Source organism: Rhinolophus ferrumequinum, chromosome 20 (assembly GCF_004115265.2).
Source record: "Rhinolophus ferrumequinum isolate MPI-CBG mRhiFer1 chromosome 20, mRhiFer1_v1.p, whole genome shotgun sequence".
Classification (NCBI taxonomy): domain Eukaryota; kingdom Metazoa; phylum Chordata; class Mammalia; order Chiroptera; family Rhinolophidae; genus Rhinolophus; species Rhinolophus ferrumequinum.
The window spans coordinates 15,399,280-15,419,889 of NC_046303.1; the positions used below are offsets into that span (position 1 = coordinate 15,399,280).

General features: G+C 44.0%; 1 long non-coding RNA gene across 1 annotated transcript in view; it reads left to right on the plus strand.

The window, feature by feature from the left end:
• The first annotated feature begins 17,469 nt into the window (after positions 1–17,469).
• LOC117012140 (uncharacterized) overlaps positions 17,470–20,610 on the plus strand; it is a 55,585-nt gene continuing 52,444 nt past the window's right edge. The window contains exon 1 of the long non-coding RNA XR_004421135.1: positions 17,470–17,616. This is a non-coding gene — a long non-coding RNA (uncharacterized LOC117012140). The remainder of the gene's footprint in view (positions 17,617–20,610) is intronic.

Sequence of the window (20,610 nt, forward strand, 5' to 3'; positions counted from 1 at the left end):
TTAGCACTGTGCCTACTCCGTACTCCAGCCCTCTTCCAAACCTGGTGTCCTCTGGGTTGGGCCTTTCCACTCAATCTCTTCAAAAAGAAACCTGCTGGTTCTTTTAGGAAGCTGCTTGGGAAACACGGTCATCTGGCTGTGTGAGGTGGGGAAGAGGACCAGTGTCTCTGAATACAGACTCTTCAACCAATGTCTGTGTCGAGCTTCTTGTCTGACCCCTGCCTCTGCTGGCATCTGGCATCCGGCATCTCCCAGTCTCTGGAGTTCTGTGGAGTGATACAATGCCTCACCGTTTACTGGCCTTGGGTTGTAACTTCATTCTTTTCTGCCAGGTCAGTTACCTCTCCTCTCTCTGCTATCCATCCTCCATCTCCTATCTGCTATTGTGGATTAATAACTTTTTATTATTACTTTCTTAATTTATTGAGGTTTTAGGAAGGTGAGTAGATAAATGTGCACATTCTGTTGGTTGGGAATCCCCCCATGCCTTCTTCATTTTCACTTTTGTTATGGGTTGAATTGGGTCAAAATTCACATGTTGAAGTCCTAAGCCCCAGAATGTGGACTTATTTGGAAATAGGGTCATTGTACATGTAATTAGTTAAGATGACGTCATACTGGAGTAAGGTGGGCCCCTAATCCAATATGACTGTATCCCTATAAAAAAGGGATATTTGGACACAGATGTGCACACAGGAAGAATGCTATGTGAAGATTGGAGTCATGCTGACAAAAGCCAAGGGACTACCAGAAATAAGGCGAGAGGCCTGGAACAGATCCTTTTCCTAGCTCCTTCAGAAGGACCACCTTGCAAAAACCTGATCTCTTATTTCTAGCCTCCAGAACTGTGAGACTACAAAATTCTGTTATTTAAGCCACCCAGTTTTGTGGTACTTTGTTATGGCAGCCCCAGGAAACTAAAACACTTTTAAAATCTTATTTTGATGTTTGTATTCTTGTAGGTCACCTCAAATCTTTTACGGAGGAAGGTGGAGAATACATCAATAAAAATAAGATTGGGGCTTTGACTCCATCCAGCAGCAGTTTCCTAAGTGTGGATGGTGAATTCCTGGAGAGTGTGTTGGGTCGTGTGTGGACTGTTCTGTAGCTTAACACAGTGCCTGGACCTGAATTTGCATTCAATACATTTTCATTGTGTTGGTGGTAGTATTGTTGTAATAACTACATGTCTTTTTCATTTTCTCTTTCAAAATTTCTTTTAGGGAATTGTTATAACTTCTCTGATGGGACTATTTCATTCAACAAATATTTGGGTCTATGAGTCAGGCAGGCACTGGCTGCATTCTTGCCTATGGGAAAGGGAACTCGAGAGAAATATAAATAGGGTGCGGTTCGTTCTTTCTAAATGCTAATAAGTAGCACAGTCTTCTCATTGGTTTTGTTCAGGGCCTCACTCTCATCCTAGCCCCCTGAGAGGTTTTCAGGGGGCCATACAAATCAAATATTGCTGTTTTTTCTGTTAAAGCCCCTCTTCCCCCTCCTCAGAAAAGAGACAGTCTCTCTCTCGTACATTTAGATCATCACAATAAAAATTCCTACATGAAAGATGCTATACATTACCTAAGAACTTGACACCTCAGTTACTTCTTATTGTCTTCTTGAAACCATCTCAGTGGTTGGGACACTTTCACAGGCAGGTAACATTGGAATCACAGGTTCCTTAGAGCAAACCTCTTAGGAGCGGCCTTCTAAGGGCTTCTAACACAATAGTGATGACCTCGTTCTCTCTCAGTGGGTCCCTGCTCTGGATGGCAGGCCTGGACCCCTCGGAGCTGACAGATAGCTGGGAAGGATTTGGTGGTTAGGAATGCATTCTGGGCTGAGTGCACACTCCGGTCCTTGCTGTGCAGCTGTGGCCATTTGCATAGGCCTGTACTATTTATGACTGCATATTTGCTCAAAAAGAACCATCTCATTTTCTGACTGCAGCTGCCCACGCAGGTCTGGCTGCCGCTGGGGTTTTCCAGCAGGCCGCCATGCTGCCACCTCAGAGCATCTGAGAGCATCACATGTCAGAGCGTCTTCCGTGTGACCTGCTTGGTGGTGCTTCTCTCCTGATTTCATGCGGTTTCAGCTTAGCCCATTTATTCATTTAACAACTCTGCCATGAGCACCTACTGCGTGTCAGACAGTGTTCAAAGCCCTGGGATTACTAAGACAAACGCGATGCAAATTCCGTCCCGAGAAGCTTGCAGGCTGTAAGGGAAGACTGGCCGGTGATTTGTTGTGCAGATTTTTGCCCATTGGACTTTCTTTCTTTCTTTCTTTCTTTCTTTCTTTCTTTCTTTCTTTCTTTCTTTCTTTCTTTCTTTCTTTCTTTCTTTCTTTCTTTCTTTCTTTCTTTCTTAATAATTAAAAAAATTATTGGGCAAAATACACACAACATATAATTTAGCATCTTAACCATTTCTTTGAGTACACAGCTCAGTGGTAGTGAGTCCCTTCACACTGTTGTAGCACCACCACCATGGTGTTTGTTCCCATGGTCTCTTTCCTCCATTCTCAAACCAGAACCTTTGCGGAAACCTGCCACCCTGCAAGCGCCTTTTGTTTTTCCAGGCATTCCCAAACTTTACAATGTGACCACACCTAGTCAGTATGGCTTCTAGACTAGACTGGGGCCATCTGCAGTAGGATCATGGGTCACTTGCCTGCTACCTACTCTTCCTGACCGAGGAGTCCAATACCTTTCCTCAGGTTTCATTGATCTTTTGACTGTCAGGGTGTAGAGTTGACCCAGTAAAACACTTTTTGTGTCATCAATGGAGCCTTCTCTGCCCCACAAGCCTTACGTCCATCCCAGTCTTCCTTCTCTCTGAACTATTAGGTTGGTGCAAAAGTTATTGCGGTTTTTGCAATTATTTGTAACCTTTTAAACCACAATTACTTTTGCACCAACCTAATAGAACCCAGTCAATTCACAGTATCTCCAGCTCGTGATCATTTGGCAGCTGTCATGGTTTATCTTGTAGCATCTTCATATTGATGTCTGGTAGTGTTATCTTTGTTGTATCATAATATGACTTTTCATGTTGATTGTGCATGATCCTTATTCTCAGAGCTAATAAGCAACCCTTTCCTATTGAATTTGCTAAGATTCAGCTTAGATTCCCCACCCCCCTCTTCTTTTTAGTTAGTTGGTTCGTGTGCCAGACCTGACCTGTGAGTCCTCAGACCCATTCCTTGCCCTTCCCTACTTGCTCTGTGTTGCAGGAAGCTGACCCCTAAAGGCTGAATTTCCTAAGATCTTGTGGCAGCTGGTTTCTGGCTGGGTTTGGTCAATGGAAGGCATTAGTGGCGATTGGATGGTGGGAGGAAGAGAGAAGCCATAGTGTTTCTCCTCATCCTTCCCTGAATCCATAGATTCTTCCCTGACAGCATCTGTGGCAGCTCCTCCATGGCTCCAGCCCCCACTGGACAGGCGCACTATGCTTCCAGCTTCCACAGGGCAGTTTGGCTTCCAGATTCTGTTAATACCACCTCTTCCTTTTGACCCTCCACTCCAGGGGCGCTAGTAACTTCCTGCTGCTGCAGATCTCTGGGTTGCCTCGCCTCTTCTTAGTAGTTACTCAGCTTTGTTGTCTCCTGAGAAACCAAAATCTCCGAGTGGTTTCTGTTTCCTGGTTGGACCATGGCTAATACGATGATTCTTCCTTCCCTCTCTTGTTCCCTTCCTTCCTTCCTTCCGTCTTTCCTTCCTTCCTTCTGTCTTTCCTTCCTTCCTTTCGTCTTTCCTTCCTTCCTTCCTTCCTTCTTTCCTTCCTTCCTTCCTTCCTTCCTTCCTTGCTTCCTTCCTTCCTTCCTTCCTTCCTTCCTTCCTTCCTTCCTTCCTTCCTTCTGTCTTTCCTTCCTTCCGTCTTTCCTTCCTTCCGTCTTTCCTTCCTTCCTTCCTTCTTCCCTTCCTTCCTTCCTTCCGTCCTTCCTTCCTTTCGTCCTTCTGTCCTTCCTTCCTGGAAGTGGTAGAAATCATAAGGAGATTGTTTTTAGATCTTGTGCCACAGATTGTCTTCCCAAGAAGAGTACTACTCTTTGGGTCCTGCATATTTGTCTCTCCCAAGACCATCAGCAAAATATGAATGAAATAGACGCCTCTGGGCCCGTCTGGGTACCTATCCTTTTTATACTGCATATATGGGCACCTATGCTTGACACTCCATATTCCAAACACGTAAGTGAAATTTTTGGACACAATCCATTTGTAAATGACCGACTTGCTAGAATAACAACAATCACAAGTCTGTTTTTTGGAGAACTGTTAACTAGTAAAATCAGAGAGATTATCATGCCTTTCCTGACTGGTCTCATTTCACCTGGGCCCGTTATTAAAGGAAGCATATTGTTCACATTACGGATACAGGTTTTTACTGTACCTATCTGTCGGGGATGACCTGGAGCGTGAAAGTCAAGAAAAGGCAATATTATTTCTTCAAAGGTACCTATCTCTTTTGGAAATGGTACTCAAATTTTTTTTTTTTTTTTTTTTTTTTAATGTCACTGAATTGCTAGTGTCATCAGTAGCAATCCGGCTTATGGACCCCCTCCCCCCATGCAGGTCGTCATGCTGTGAAATGCCACCTCCTTGATAATACTGAGTTGTGGTGTGTTACATTGCATCACCCAAAGATGAGATGAGAAATGAAACAGCATACATGCGACTCTTCTACTCAGCTGTAAGAGCCAATGTTCTGTTTTCTTCTGAGGATTGATTATTTTCCATCTCACAGCAATCTCTATGTCTGTCTTTGAAAAGAAGTAAAGCAATATAATGACAGGGCAACGATAACTTGTAATTGTTGATCCCTTCATAGACAGTGGGATGGGTTACATTCTGACATATTTCCCATAAATATGGATGTGGAAGCCTGCTCATTCCACGAGTCAGCGATGTGTCTGCCAAAACATGGTTAGGCACTATTTAAGATGCCTGTCTTTACAAAGTACAGAAATATACCAATTTTTAAAACTTGATTTTTAAAAGTTATAATCAAACCTTCTGATTTATTTTTCCTACCCCCACCCCCGCCCCAGACTCCCAAAAGGAAGCACTTCTTACACAGTTGTCCTAGCAGTTAGAGCTTGGAAGAGACAAAACATTTACTGTACTATGCTGAGGTAAGGCAAACCAATGGGAGGGGGGGAATGCTGCCTAGAGATTTTATGAAAGGACTTACATAGCTTGGAAAGTGAGCCAGAAACCCACACTCCAAGGTAATTTCATGATGATCACAGCAGGAATTTTTGTGGTACTTTTGCATATGTAACTTTCATACCTAATTTTCAGTGCGTCTGTGCATGGGGTCCATTTGTTTACCCCAAAGCATTTTTGCCTCCAGCTGGAACATGCTCAGAAACAACCTGTGACCTTTTCACATTCACAAGCTAAAAGTACCTATACCTATTCCTCAGTGTATCTACAAATGTCCGTTTACTTCTGTGTCATTTTCTGTTCTGTTGCCATTTCACAGGAATAGGTTGAAAGTTGCCCTTAAGGTGATCTTCATGGCTTCCAGTCAAGTGCAGAATGCCAGTGTAAAGACAGAGGCCAATTGTTGGAAAAGGTCATCACTGCTTTCATCAGCTGACACGTGAACCGGTGAACAGGTACCATGTCAATGAAAGGGAAAAAAAAAAAAGCCATGGACAAAATCAGCTCCATCCTCAGTTCTGTAGCCTGGGCAGGTTGGAGACCAGCCCCGCTGCTGGTAAGAGAGAGAAAGTATTTGCTTTGGCTGTAGCCGGCTTTTTTTTATTATTATTATTGAAATGGGATAAAAATAGGTGGAACAGGAAGGCATGCATGCTTTTATTGAAGGAAAGTATGCTGGTTGCTGAAATTTAGGGCTTCATTTTTGAAGACTAATTTTAATGGAAATACTACTCTTAGAGTGGTAATGAGGTCAGAGACAACGGCAGTTGTTATGTGTGCAGCGTTTAAAGGTCAACCATCTAAGAATGATGGGCTGTCAAGTTGCTGATCTTTGCTGAGACTGTTCTACACGCACACTATTGCTACATGGCTCTTTCTCTCCTGCATCCCACCCTCTCATTCATACCTCTGTAGTGTCCCCTAGTGTAACTGAGAGGCCTTCCTTTGATCACAGAGATGCCCACCAGCTCTTCTTTGACCAAGCAGGCTTAAGTAAAGATCTTTGGGAGGACTGGTGGCTCAGGTCTCTTTCTATTGCATTATAGATCTCAGTGAAAGGAAGTTTACATGAGCCAGCCCATTGGAGCCAAGTTGCAGATGTAATTTAACGTGTTTGTAAAACAACACAAATAGATGATATAGATATAGATATATAAACTCTATATCTCTCTATATAAACTTTATACATATATAAAAGCTTTGCCCTCTAGATACTGGAGTTTGCAACTGAAAATGATAAATGTGTGAGAATTTGGGGGATGACATTTCATGTGGTTCTTTTTTGAGTGATTTTAATTTTCCACCATTAAAAAAAAAATCTACATGTTTTGGTAATAGCATGCATCCTTCACCGTACCAGCATAGCATTTGCTCATTGTTTTGCAAGAAGAGTGTTTGTTATTAATAATTAGCTAAATTAGATGATTTCACTACCTGGGTTTGAGTCCTGGGTCTGCCACTAGACAGTAGTTGTGTAACCCTGTCCTTTCTTGACTTTGGTTTCCTGCTCTAAAACAAAAGGGGATTAAAAGAGATCAGTGATTCTCGAGCTGTAGGTCCCAGCCCATTAGTGAATCATGAAATCAATTTAGTGAGTTGTGATCAGCGTGTTCTAAAAACAGAGTAGAAAAGATTAGAGTGTATTACATGTTATGTGACTAAATAATAATGTTTCCAAAAACTTTTATTTCAGTGAAATCTATGTTTATATAGTCATGTGTGCACAGGGTTGCAATGTGAAATATTTTCTTACTATGAGGTCAAGACAGGGAAGTTTGAAAACACGGAAAGAGATTATCGCTAGGGTTAAAACCTAACACTCCCTGAAATAGGCACTCGTAGCCCTACTAGTACGCCTGCTAGTACACTGTGTATCCTCAACGTACGTGGTTGAGAAATGGGAGTGGAAAAGCACGTGTAACTCCCCGCCTGTCAGGACGAACCTTAGCCTACCGAGAAGGGGACTCTCCAGAGAGAGTACACACTCCATCACCATCGTTGGCCAAGACCAGCGAGAGAAGCAGCCAGTGCTCCAATTCATCCAGACTGTGGTCACCAGGATATTTTTGAGATTAAAGTAGCAGCTGCCTCTCACCCCGTTCTCTCACCTCAGTCTTTTCCCTCTCCTCTCCACTGTTTCCCTCCTTTCCAAAAGAGATGGAGGAGGGATAAATGATCAATGTTCTTTCTGGAATGGTCTCAAGCACAAGAAGAAAGCACCGTTGCATTGTTCCTCTTGTTCTTATTGAAAACCCAGAATATAGGACCATCTCTAAAAAAGTAAGAGATCACTGAATGGCTGACAGCCTGCAAAGCATGCACTTGGAAATCAAGTGCCTTGTCTCTAAAAAAGTCTTTCTCACACAAAGTGTTGACCTGGTTCCATTTGTTCTGGAAGAGATGTGGTCTGTACAGAAAAACTCTCACTATTGTTAGCAGCTGTGTCTCACAATGGAACTAAACAGTAAAAAAAATTTCTGTGCTTGACAGATCCCTCTTCTGTTTGGTGGTAGAGGTGTGCTCTGAGAATGGGGGAAGATGCGTATCCTCCCCTGCCCTAATTTTCTCCCTAAACTTAATAAAAATACATGGTTGGTATTACCCCATCTCTCTCTGACTCACCCAAAGGAAGGGGTGTTTTTTTTCTCATTTACACAGAGGTGCCACATGGGCTAGCTGTGGTCCTGAGTGTAACTTATTGATGTGTGATAGGTGCTCTAGTGAGAGTTGTTGAAAGTGTTACTGAAGCATAAAGGAGAAAGCAAATGAATGGTGCCTGGTAAGCCAAAAGAAAGTTCGAATTCCAGTTGGGAGAAGCAAAACACTGGACTATCTAGTGTTCTGCGTCCTGCAAAAAGCTTTCCTCCACTGGTCAGAGTGTTGCCGTCATTGATTCTTGCAATCAAAACCCCATCAAGTGAGTAGGAATAAGCCTGAGGACCCAACTCCAACAGTGCGACTCATATTTAATAAACAAAACTGGATCCGAAGCAGAGTTGCCCCTGCCGTAGAGGCTGGTAAATCAAACGCTTTACTGTGACACTGACAATATATGGAGAAATAAAATTATAAAAAGTGAATCGTTCTGGAAGGTTAAGGGAGCTTATAACATATTCTCCTCTCTTTCCCTCTTCTTTCATTTTTTTAGAGAAACAAACTTTCTGACTTGTTCGGAACCTTTTAGAATCATATCATATGATTCTGTGGTCAGTATTTTAAAGGATATTCCTTTAAAGGCACATGTGCTATTCATAACATCTTTGGTGAAGGTGACTTTTTTCCAAAAAGAGAATCAAATTACTTTAAGAGGTATATCAGGTTGTTGGTGGTTGAGGCATACAAAGAAAGAAAAACATTGAGTTTGACGCTCTGACTCCGTATTTTATGTTCTTTAAATAAAAAGCTTTCACATATTTGTCTAACAGATTGTTTCCTTTAAAAAAAAAAAAAGTCCCCACAAAGAATGTTAGGCTACAGTACATATCTGAAAGCAAAAGTCATTTTTTTCCTACTACATTGAGAAGTGGGCTCAGGATGTCCTTGATCGTTTTAACACCCATTGGGTAACTCTGGAATCCTTTCCCAGATTTTCAAAAGTATTACGAAAGTTGTTTTATGCAAGTTTGTTCTTTACTCTCTTTGTTTATATCCTCCACTCTAGGCACATTCATTCATTCATTCATTCATCCACCAAATATTTATAGAATGCCTACGATGTGTGTGCTGGCCTCTGGGGACATCTGTAGCAGTGGAAGACAGTCACTGCCTTAGGGAGTTTACAGTGTTGAGGACAGTGGGGAGCGAGAACCCTGAGTAAGCATACACTGTGTTAGATGGTCAGGAGAGTAAGCGGGGCGGGAGCTCTGAATGTGATGGTGGTGTGTTTCCTGTAATTCTGGACATAGTTCTAGAAGAGGGACTGTATCATTATTTTATCACTAAAGAAGAAGAGAAAGCTCTTCGGAGTAGAGAGAAACAAGAGGGGAGAAAAGCTACAAGGGCCAAGGAATAGGCACTTGTCCAGACCTCTTAGCCCCAGTGGAAATCTGAACAGGAAAGGAGGCCCCAGATAGACTGAGAATCAGGTATAGAGGGTTCTAAGAGCTTAGTGTCAGTCTCTCCTTTTAGAGGGCTGTGCTACATGGTCATCCTGAGTCCTCATTCCAGGATGAATTTCTGGTGTCTCCAGGCAAGAGAGGCTTCTGGAAAAACAGGGTCTTCATGTTAGAACAGAAGGGATAGAAGGGAGGGGATGGAGCAACACAAAAGTGAGCAACTGGGGAGCTGGTTGGGCAGGGCCGCCAGACTTTGTAGGATTACAAACGAATAGAGAGAAGACCCTGCAAGACATCCAGCTTGGAGAACGGATCCTAAAATCTCTTCTCCTTCGTAAAGAAAACTTCTGAGAACCTGGAGTAAAAGAAGAGCTATTCTCTTAGGAATGTACTGTTATTTCCACAGGACACAAAATTGAGAGATTTAAAGAAAGGAACGGAATTTCCCAGCGATTTGTAAATAAATGTAAGAGACATCTGATGTCCTTTGATCAATATTTTTTTTTAATTTAGAGGGATCATTTCATACGTCTATTTGGCCTTACCTTCAGACCTTGTGAGTGAGAACCCTTTGTGAAAAAATCGAGTCACGTGATTTGCATAGCTAGTCCAGCTTCACTACTTCCCCCAGCTTAGAAACAATTATGTCTATTAAATGTTTAGAGCACTTTATTTTAAAACGAACCTTTAGGAGGAAAAATCTTACCTATTAGTAGGCCTGCTTCAGGGGAGTCAGCACACAAAAAGCATTCCTGCTCTCAGGAATACATCATTTGTTTTTTCACAATCTGTTCAATTAAACTAAACAAACCTACGACTTGCTGGGCAGGATTTTGAGTTGTATTTCAGTCTACTTTAAACTGTTCTCCTTGAGTTGTGACTCTTGTGTACGTGTAAACTCCTCACTAGAAGTTTGGGGGTGGCTGCAAACTCTGGGCTGCATACTACATAGTTTACTTACGCTGTCTGACTCATTAGTTCACTTCTGTTGGGTAAGCTGCACAGATGATGGCCACTCTTCAGGGTTTAGCTCTAACGCTCTACTTTCTGTGGAACCAGCCAGGAGCTCAGCAGGTAGGTTCACAGATGGGCAGGTCTCTTTTGCTTTATGAGAAACACACATCAGCCGGTCTTGTTCCTTCGATTAACGGCATCGTCTCTAATGTGACACATACCTCACGTGAAAAATTTCCTCACTTCTTGGTGGAAGGCAGCTAAAAATTAACTCTTCGTACCCACTGCAACAGAGTCCTCTATGAAACACTATGTCTAATGGCAACTATTGAATAAAGTTTATCCGATTTTCTTGTTTCTCTTTCTCCTCCTTCATTTTTGATCTGTACTGAGGTTTACCTCAAGTTTATAAACCTGACTTGCATGGAATTTGAGCTTCTGATTTGATATCAAGATCAGATTGCATGGATAATAGTCCTTGTAGAATTAACCTACAGATAGGTCTCTCTCTCTCTCTCGCTCTCTCTCTCTGTCTCTCTCCATATATATGTATATATACTAAAATAGCTAATATATGTATTATAGCATATTTACAAATGTATATGTGTAGAATATACTACATATTCTTATATACTAGTTTAAATGCTGTACATTAAGTTTAGCAATAGTCCCTTGTAAAGTTTCTAATGCCTATTTTACGGCCTCTAACAGTAATGTACTTGAATTTTAACAGCCTCTCTCTGAGCATAATTATAATACAGTGTCTTAATAGGTTGAAACCATAACACATTGCTATTTTTATAGGTGAGAAACGGTCAAATATTGGCAATTGATATGGTACAGTCTAGTGTAGTAGCCAGTCATTCCGCAGGTAGTCACGGCCTACAGTATGCATTAGGCCAATTGGGAGATTAAACAATGAGAAAGCATAGTTCCCCTTGGAGACTCTAATCTATACACCACAACTTGAGTATCAGGTGGAAAGTGATTCATCCTTCAGGGGTGCAAGAGCAGCACCCTGATTTGGAGAAGGGGGCTGTGCTTTCAATGGTAACTTCTTACATTGTTGCAGTGCCTAAAAGTTCACAGAATCCCGTTACAAAGCTCCAGCCCCAAGAACCTTTGGTTTCCCCATGTCTCCTTGCCGTTCAAAGTACTTATCTAACATTCTTCTTTTCCCCTTATGTTTATACCTCTGCTTTCCCATCTGTTTCTGCTATTCCTTCCTCCTGAAATGTTCTTTCCTCTCACTTGAAAGGCAGTCAAATGTAGTGGTTATAAAAGCGTGGACACTGGACTCATATTGTCTAGGTTCAAATCCCAGCTCTCCACTTATTAGGTGTGCAACTCCTGGCAAGCTGTTTGAGCTCTGCGTGCCCTCCTGTAGAGGACAGATAATATTAGTGCACCTTCATAGGACTGGGCATGTTAATAAGTCACTAACTTATTAAGTCATTAGAGCAGGGCCTGATGCAGAGCAGAGGAAGCATGCAATACTTGTTTATTCTTATGTCATCTGCACGTCCAAATCTCACTTACCTTTCAGGGCTCCAGGCAAGGCCCACCTTTCACCCAATGCTTCCTCCAGTGTCCCTAGTTGCAAGTTCTCTTTCCCATCTCTCGTTTTCCACAGCACATTTGTAACTGTTGCGTGACACTTTTAATTTTCATTAGCATTGAAGTCGAATACGGTGTCAACTTAAGAACGTCCAAACCTTATAGAGAATGTTTATAAACATTTATTTGAGCCAAACAGAAGATACTCCTGGAAGCGAGGTCTCGAGAGACTGAGACAAATGCTTCTGAGAATAACAGTTTGCAGTTTTCTTTCGTGCATTTGAGATGAAGGAGGGAATGTCAGAAAGATTACATGAAAGTGAGAGAAAGCAAGTGGAGGATGGGGATAGGATTATGTCTTGCATGCTTTAGCAGGAGGAGCCTGACAGGGTGGTCATGTAACAGAAGCAGGGGTCTGAAGGGCGACATTTCAAAGGTGTGTTCACCTAGATGCACAGAATCAATGGACAGGGCTTGCTGAAGGCAAAGATAAGCCTTTTAGTTATGAAGTTGTATGCTTGGTACGTGACTCCACACCACGACCTGTTCAGTTAGGAATTTATGATCAGATCACCCTGTGAGCTTACTTTCCATAGAACTCCTTTTTTCGTCTATAACTGCAGTGCAGTTCTGAGCTACTGCAGACTCCACAGGTGAAGGACATGGTCCTCCGTAAAATTGCCCTCACTTCAGGTTCAGACACTAGCTGTGCTGCAGGAGGTTCCCAGGCTACCTGCACTTCTGACCAACTGGCTACAAATTCAGGGGTTCCCACGACCCCTTCACGTTTGGTAATTAGCTAGAAGGACTCACAGAAGTCAGGAAAGCACTACGGTTATGATTACAGTTTTAATATAAGGGACATAAATCAGGACCAGCCAAGTGAAGAGACACATAGGGCAAGGGTGTCAAACGCAGAGCTTCCTCATCCTCTCGGTGTGGACTCGGGATGTATATGCTCTAGGCATGTTGATGTGTTCACCAACCAGGAAGCACACCCCAGCTTTGGCTGTCCAGTCCAGGATTTTGCTTGGAGTTTCAATATGCAGGCACGATTGATTGAATAATTGATCATGTGATTGAACTCAATCTGCAGTCCCTCTTCCTTCCCTGGAGATCAGGTTAGTACCACCTGGACCAAAGCCTCACCCCTCTAATCACATGGCTGGGTCTTTCCATCATGAGTCATCTCGTTATCATGGAGTCAGATGTGGTCCAGGAGCCCACCATAAATAACAAAGGCACTCCTGTCACTTGGAAAATTCCAAGGGTTTAGAAACCCCCACCCAGAAACTGAGGACAAAGGCCAGACACATTCTTTGCTACAGAATAGCAGCCGTATCTGAAGCACCTTTGTATCTCCTCCTGTGCCTAGTACTACGCTTTGCACATAATAGGCACTCACATTTACTAAAAGAGTGGGCAAACATGGGCTTTACATAGGATGGATTATAGAGACCGGTTAAGACTATTGCAATAGACCTGGCATTATTTCATTGAGTCTTTCAATATTCTGTTGCTATGGAAGTTAAAAGTAGTCTTAAGAGTGAAGAATTTTGGCATTCAATTGATTAAAATAAATAGCTTGTAATAATGTTGCAAAGAGGGATTTTACTCAATATTGCCATTAATAATACTCTCTTGATCTTTGAGATTGCTTATCATGATGACCTCCTCACAACATCTACACCCCGTGATACTGGCGATTTGCTTCAGAATAATCCTGGAAAGGATGGGGGAGGACAAATGAAATAAGAAAGTTCATGATTTATAATTTATTAAAACTCATGATGGGTGATGGATTTCATTATACCCTTTCTATAATTTTTATATCTACTTTACAGAGTGTATTTACACTATATTCTTTTTCTTTTTGTATATTTGAACATTTTTCACGATAAAGAGTTAAAAATAAATAAATCTTTGTCTCCAAAACTGAAGACCTCATGCAAAGTGGTATGCAATGACTTGGGGGGGCCATTCTGCCTTCGGTAGTGAGTCTTAAAAACCAGTTCTCCACCCAACTGATGTGTCGTAGAATCTAACATCCAAAGGCACATGAAAGTGCTGACGTGTAGATGTCAGGTGTCACTGCTGCCTCAGAGACCATTCTTGTCCATCCTCCTCAATGCACTTGGCACCAACTTCATTTTGCAAACCCTATACAAGCCAATCCTCATTGGAAACAGTGATATTTCAGGTACACCTGAGTTCTGATAATTGCTTCCAAATGCTTCAGTTAGAGTCAAGAAAATAGAAACCCCCCCCCCCCAAAAAAAAGACAAAGCCGTTTATTTTGGGGGAAGACTATGGGATCAAAGATGGAAGTCAAAAATAACGTGACTGTCAGGACTGTTGCAGGACTCTGAGACCCAGCCCCTCTGGACTCTGACTAGATGGACAAACCTTATGAAATGACAGAAGACAAGTCAGGGGAACGAGGAATGTGATTCTTCAGCATTAAAATCAACACTGTGATTAATTGGAGAAGGAACAAATTCACCTCAGCTGGCTGGATAGTTATGAAACATGTATCTCTGTTCCTAATACAGAAGGTGCCAAAAAAAATGGCTGACTCTGGGGACACACAGAGGACAAGCTGCAAGAAACTTTTGGAGGTACTTGCCAACCTAGTGAGTACAAAATTGTGTCTCAGTTTAGTCTTAAATTGCATTTCCTGGTTACTAATGAGGCTTAACATCTTTACCTATGCTTACTGCCATTTGTTTTTCTCCTGTGAAATGCCTGCTTATGGCATTTACTCATTTTTTTTTCCTTATAGGGCTCTCTTTTTTCTATGATTTTGTATGTGTTCTTTATATACTAATAAGTGTTCTTTACCGTTTATGAATTTATTGATCTTTCAATTTTTAGATGCATGGCATTTAGAACTGGAAGGACGTTGCAAAATGCATAGTTCATCCCTCTCATACTACTGATAAGAAAAACTGAAATGCAGAGAGGTAAAGCAACTCACCCCATATCACAATTTCTTTTAGAACCAGTGCTGAGATGAGCGCCTGAACTTTTTAACCCCAAATTAAATTATTTTCCTATTATACTATGATAACGTCCTTTATTGATTTGTCTCATTTTTATTTAAAAAATTTTAAGTGCCCAAGTAACACATGTTCATGGGAGAAAAACTAACATGAGCAAAAGGAAGAAAGAAAAAAATCAGCTTTAATCCCACCCTCCAATGCAACAACTGTTTACAGTCTGCATTTCCTTTCCGGATGATAACGATAATAGATAATTAGTATGGAATGCTTACTATGGGCCAATTAGTATGGAGTGCTTACTATGTGCCAGGCACTGTTCTAGACACTTTTCATGCATTGATTTGTTTGAGCTTCTCCACAACCTTATAATGTACATTATCACCATTATCCTGAGTGGGGCAGGCAGAATGATCACCTCCCAAAGATGTCCACGTCCTAATCCCAGGCACCTGTGGTTATGTCACACTAGATGGCCCAGGAGAATGAAGGTAGCAGATGGAATTATGTTGCTAATGAGCGGATCTTAAAATAGGGAGATTATCCTGACTACCTAGGTGGCCCCACGTAATCACAAGTGTTGTTAAGTGTGGAAGAAGGAGTCAGAAGACTCCTGTGAGAGTGATACAATCTACGCAAGATTCTATCAGCCATTGCTGACTTTGAAGTTGAAGGAGGGGGGACCCTGAGCCAAGGAATGCAGGCAGCCGCTAGAAGCTGAAAAAGGAAGAAGACAAATTCTCCCCTACAGTCTCCAGAAAGGAATGCAACTCTGGAGACACCTTGATTTTAGCTCATCGAGGTAGACAGAATAATGGCGGAAAAGATGTCCACATTCTGATCTCCGGAACTTATGAATATGTTACCTTACAAGGCAAAAGAAACTTTGTAGATGTGATTAAGAACTTTGAGATGCTGAGATTATCCTGGATTCTTCAGGTGGGCCCAATGTAATCACAAGGATCCTTTTAAAAAGGAGGCAGGAAGGTGAGTCAGAGAGGAGGTGTGATGGCAAAAACAGAACTTGAAGTGCTGTGCTTTGAAGATGGATGAAAGGGCCACAAGCAGGTAGCCTCTAGAAAAGGTAAGCAAATTCTCCTCTTAAACCTCTGTAGGGAGTCTGACCCTGCCCACGTCTTTATTTTGGCACAATGAAACTCATTTTGGACTTCTGACTTCTAGACCTGTAAGATAATAAATTTGTGTTGTTTTAAGCCACTGTTTGTGGTAATTTGTTACAGCAGCAATGGGATACTAAGACATTTCCTTTAAAGCCAACCAAAGCCACACATCTAGTTAGCGGTGGAGAGAGATTTGAACTCAAGCCACTGGGCTCCAGAACTCATATCCTTTACCACTATGAGATGTAGATAGAGATTTAAGTAGTACATACATTTCCATAAGTGCAAATCTTCCACATTATTTTAATATCCACTTAGCACCACCATATTAAAGTTGTGTTCCACTGAATAAATATACCATTACCATGTTTTATTTACTAAATCCCCTATTATTGGATACTTAGGTTGTTTCTAATGTTTCAGTATTCTAAATTGGCAATGATAAACATCTTTCTAGCAATACTAATAATTTCTTTAGGAAAAACTCTTAGAAATGCTAGGTCAAAAGAAGTGCATTTTTTAAAAATGGCCAAATTACCCTCCATAAGATCACACTAGAATAAAATTTAAAAGTAAAACACATAACTAGAGCAGGAACATATCTACCTTCTGTTTCTGCAACACTTCTGGTATTAATCTATTTTTCTTATCTATGGTATATACTCGACTTAATTGTATTTTTGTTTTTGAAGGTTTTATCTGTAGTATTTTCTCTTTTGTAGACTCATAGGTACTAGAGAGTATTTAGTTTACCCCCTTCGCTTATAGGTAAAGTCCCTGCAGCCCAGAAAGGTCAGCAGGCTAGAGATGGGGCATTTCTGCTCAGAACCCACTGGTCTGACTCCAAGTCCAGCATCCTTCCACATCTGCTGCAAATGTCATGAGGATAGTCCCCAAGTGATACTATTATTGATTTTTTTTCTGTAAAGCATGCCAGAAATCTCTTGTCCTCATTGATCAGAAGCATATTTCCGGGGCTGTAGATTAATAATCCACAGATCCAGTATCAAAGATAAACTCCAGCCCTTTCTTGGAGTTGAGCCTATTTTTTCTCATTGTGAAATTTGGTAGGATTGAGGGCAGACAGTAACCTCCCCACCCCCCACAATGTTTTATGTAGGAGTTTTTAGAGCAGACAATCCATTTTCCATCATCACCTTTTTTGGCCTTAGAATGTATCATTCTCTAACTTGGTTTGCGTGTTACTCAATAGCACTAAGGCTACTTTGTCCTGGAATCTGATGTACACACCGGTGTACAAACTCCTTCCCTCTCTCTGAAGCAAACATGAAATAGGAAAACACACTGCCGTTTTCTGACTGACCTCAATCGCTGAGAGTGGACCCCGCACGTTACATCAGCAGGCCGGCTCCATTACACTGCCCTGCGCTGTGCTCGAGCTACTGAAATATTGATTTTTACAGAGCCGGCGCACACACACTGAAAAATCAATATTCCAGTGCACACAACAGAACAGGCGGCAGAGCCAGCACCAACTCGGGGGAGGCCCAGCAAGCACTGCTGGCAAGCCTTGGACAGGAGGGGGTGGGGGGCGGGAGGAGACAATGCCCAGGGAGAGGCCCCTGCAAACCCGGGAAGGGTCAGATAAACAACCGAGTGTGGAGACAGAAGAGAAAGGGGAGTGAAGAGAAATATCCTTGAGAATAAAACAGTTGGAAGGAGCAATGATTTATCTTTCCATAGGGGGAAATAGGGAGAAGGAGAGAGTAAATTAAGAAGAGAGGATGGGAAGAATTTTACAGGTAAGACTCTTCCCATGAAAATTCCTTTTGCTTTTCTGGATCATTTGGTCAGACTTATGGGTAAATTATAAAGATGATATTTTATTACACGAAGAAAAAAATAGGCCAATTGTAGGAAATATTTATATTTTAAAAAATGTAGCCCCTTTCCTTTCTCTTGGTGACTATAAGCTGGCAGATCTTTGAGTAACCATCCAAGAGTTAGTTTTTATCCTATGAGCTCTACCTTTGCAATGCTGTTACTTTCTTTTCCTCGGGGAAGGCGGAGGAGGGAAGGAAGACATCCAGGTCATGCAGCCATTCATCCATTTGCTTTCTTTCTAGAAAAGGACCTTCTTTGACGTGTTTAGGGAACCACGTTAAGAATTGGTTCCTTTTACATGCCCCGTGAGTTCTCAGGAAATTCTGAGCTCCACGGAATCACACTTCCATCCAGATGTGGAAGGAGAACGTGTCCTGGGTTCCACTCTCAGCAGAAGTCGGGTGGAGACGGACTGGCCTTTCGGTTAGTCCTCACAGACGTGTTTAAAAAAAAAAAATCAGAACTGGCTTTTAGTTAGCATTCTGGCCCCTTTTTATTTTGGGGACCACTGGGTAAGCAGTTAATTAAAAGGGAGTACTTTTTAACCCCGATGAATTCTTGATTTTTGCTTTGTCCTAGAATTCTCTTACCGGGAATCTCGCTATTAGTTCTCTCAACTCCCTGCCACAGGAGGAAACTGCCTTCCCCAAGGTTTCCATTTCGTTCTCTGCCCCGCAGGCAACGTCGCCGCTTCCTCTTCCCCAGCTCAGAAGAGACCTGGGCCCAGCCTGGGCTCGGGCCGGTCCTGGTGGAAAGGGTTCGGGAGGAGGCGGGAGTTCAGAGGCACCTGGCAAAACGCGGGTTCCCTAGGCCCGGCGGGGCTGCCGGATGACACGGTCCCGCAGACTAGCGGGAGGCAGAAGGGGCAGGGTAGCAGAGCGGGGTGAGCAGGGGGGCCAGCAGGGGGGCGGGGCAGGACGCGGAGCCAGGTGGCCACCTGGAGCGCCCCGCCCCTCCAAGCCCCTCCCCCGGCCGGGCCAGTGAGCCTAGCCTCCGCCCCCGCCCCTCGCGCTACCGCCCACTCCCGCCCCTCCCCCTCCCCTCACGGCCTGTCTATTTGCATAAGGAGGCGGCTCTAGGGCCCGCCCGGGGCGCACGTGACCCCTGGGGAGGCGGAGGGAACCTGCTGACTTGACATGAGCCGCTGTGCGGCTCCTCTTGGCGCGGAATAGCGAGAGCAGCCGTGACCTCCGACCCCGCCCGCCGGCAGCCAATAAGAGCGCAGGTCGTCTCCAAACCCAAAATTTCCACGTCGGCAAAAGTCAAGATGGAAGGGAGCGGAGCGGAGCGCGAGGGGGGGAGCCCGCCGGGGAATGCCTGGCGGCCGGCGCTGGAGGAACAGGCTGGGGAGCCTGCGGCGGGCGCAGAAGGGGCCACGCGGGAGGGCGCCCCGGCCAAGGGAGGCCGGAGCGCGACCACCCGCCCCCAGCCCCAGGTGCCTCTGCGCTCCCCGCACTTCGCCAGCCGCTTGTGCACCCCAGCCGGGGGAATGCTGCCCACTGCATCTCCGACTCTGGCTCTGGGGAGTCATGGGGAAGGGGGTCGTAGGGGAGGGGACGGTGGCGGGAGGTTGGCGGGGAGAGGAGGGGAAGACACTTTCCAGACCTGTTGCACGGGTGCAACAGCTGTTCAGGTGCGGTATGTAGGGGGAGGGGGCTGTCGTGTTGGGAAGGAGGGTGGCAGCCGGTACTGCAGGGGCAGGGTTGCAGGGCAGGGGCTAAGAGCAGAGAGGCAGTGTTGGGGACACGGTGCAAGGGGGAGGTTGCGTGCAGACTAGGTCCGCGGCAAGCCGTTTGCCTAATGGGGCAGGGAGAAGCTCACAGAGTGGGTGGGTGGAGCGGAGGGGAGAGGACTGCATAGCCGCGAGTTCTGGGGCTGGGTGCGGACTACGGGCAGACCGGAATAAAGTGGTGGGAATGGCGGGGGGAAGGGGCGAAGCAGTGGAGGCCCCGCAAAGCCTTGCGTTCTTGGGCTGTCCCATCTGCTGGGCATTTCCCGGGCCTGTATTCGCTCCCCCCCCCCTTAACTCTTCCAGCTCCGAGAATTTGTCCTCGTGCGATCCCCTCCCCCACCAACTTTCCAGAAGGGGAGGTAAAAAGTTGCCACAAGTTAAATGGAGTGAGTTAGCAGCTTGCAAAAGTTTAAATAACAGGAGCGAGGAAGAAGCGGGATTCGGCCGGGAAGGGGTTCTAATTTGGGATGGGTGGTAGGAGGGGGAGGTAGTGTGATTCCTGTATCCCGTTTGCTGTGACATTGCGACCAGAATTCGTCGAACCGGGTTGTTAATACACCATTTCTGCTGGGCATTTGCCCCTGCTGACTGCGGCAGTAACTTTCCATAATTAATGACCCGTTCCATTATCCGTCGCATCCTGAGCTAAATTGCTTTTAATGAGTTATTCTTCTTTGTCTTAGCTGGGGGTGGGGGGGAGCACACCTGCAGGAAGAAGCTTCTGGAGGAAGACAGCCTGTTTGGTCTTTTGAGGCAAAGTTCTGAGACACTCCGACTCTGTATATGATAGAAGTCAGTGCACTACAGAACTTTGTCTCTAGAGACTGTGGTCGCCGCCGCTGCCACCACCACCATGGCCTCGAGGGCTGTGGATGCCTTGGGACACCGGGCAGGGTAAACCTGGTGGCCACGTCACTGCGCCTTTCCCTTGGGGGAGGGGCGATTTCAGGAGGGAGGGGGGTGTTCAAAGGCTGCTCCAGGAACTTGATCTATCTTTGAAGCTGGTGGGTTAAAACACGTAAATGGGAACAAAATCGTCCCAAATCTCCCTTACTGCATCTTACCCTGGTGGACTTCTGACTGCAGTTTTTTGGTTTAAACACAAAAAGCTTTGGGCTTTTCAAGATTATTTAAAAGGTACTCAAAAGACCGGACTCACTCACTGAGGTAGGAGAGGAGA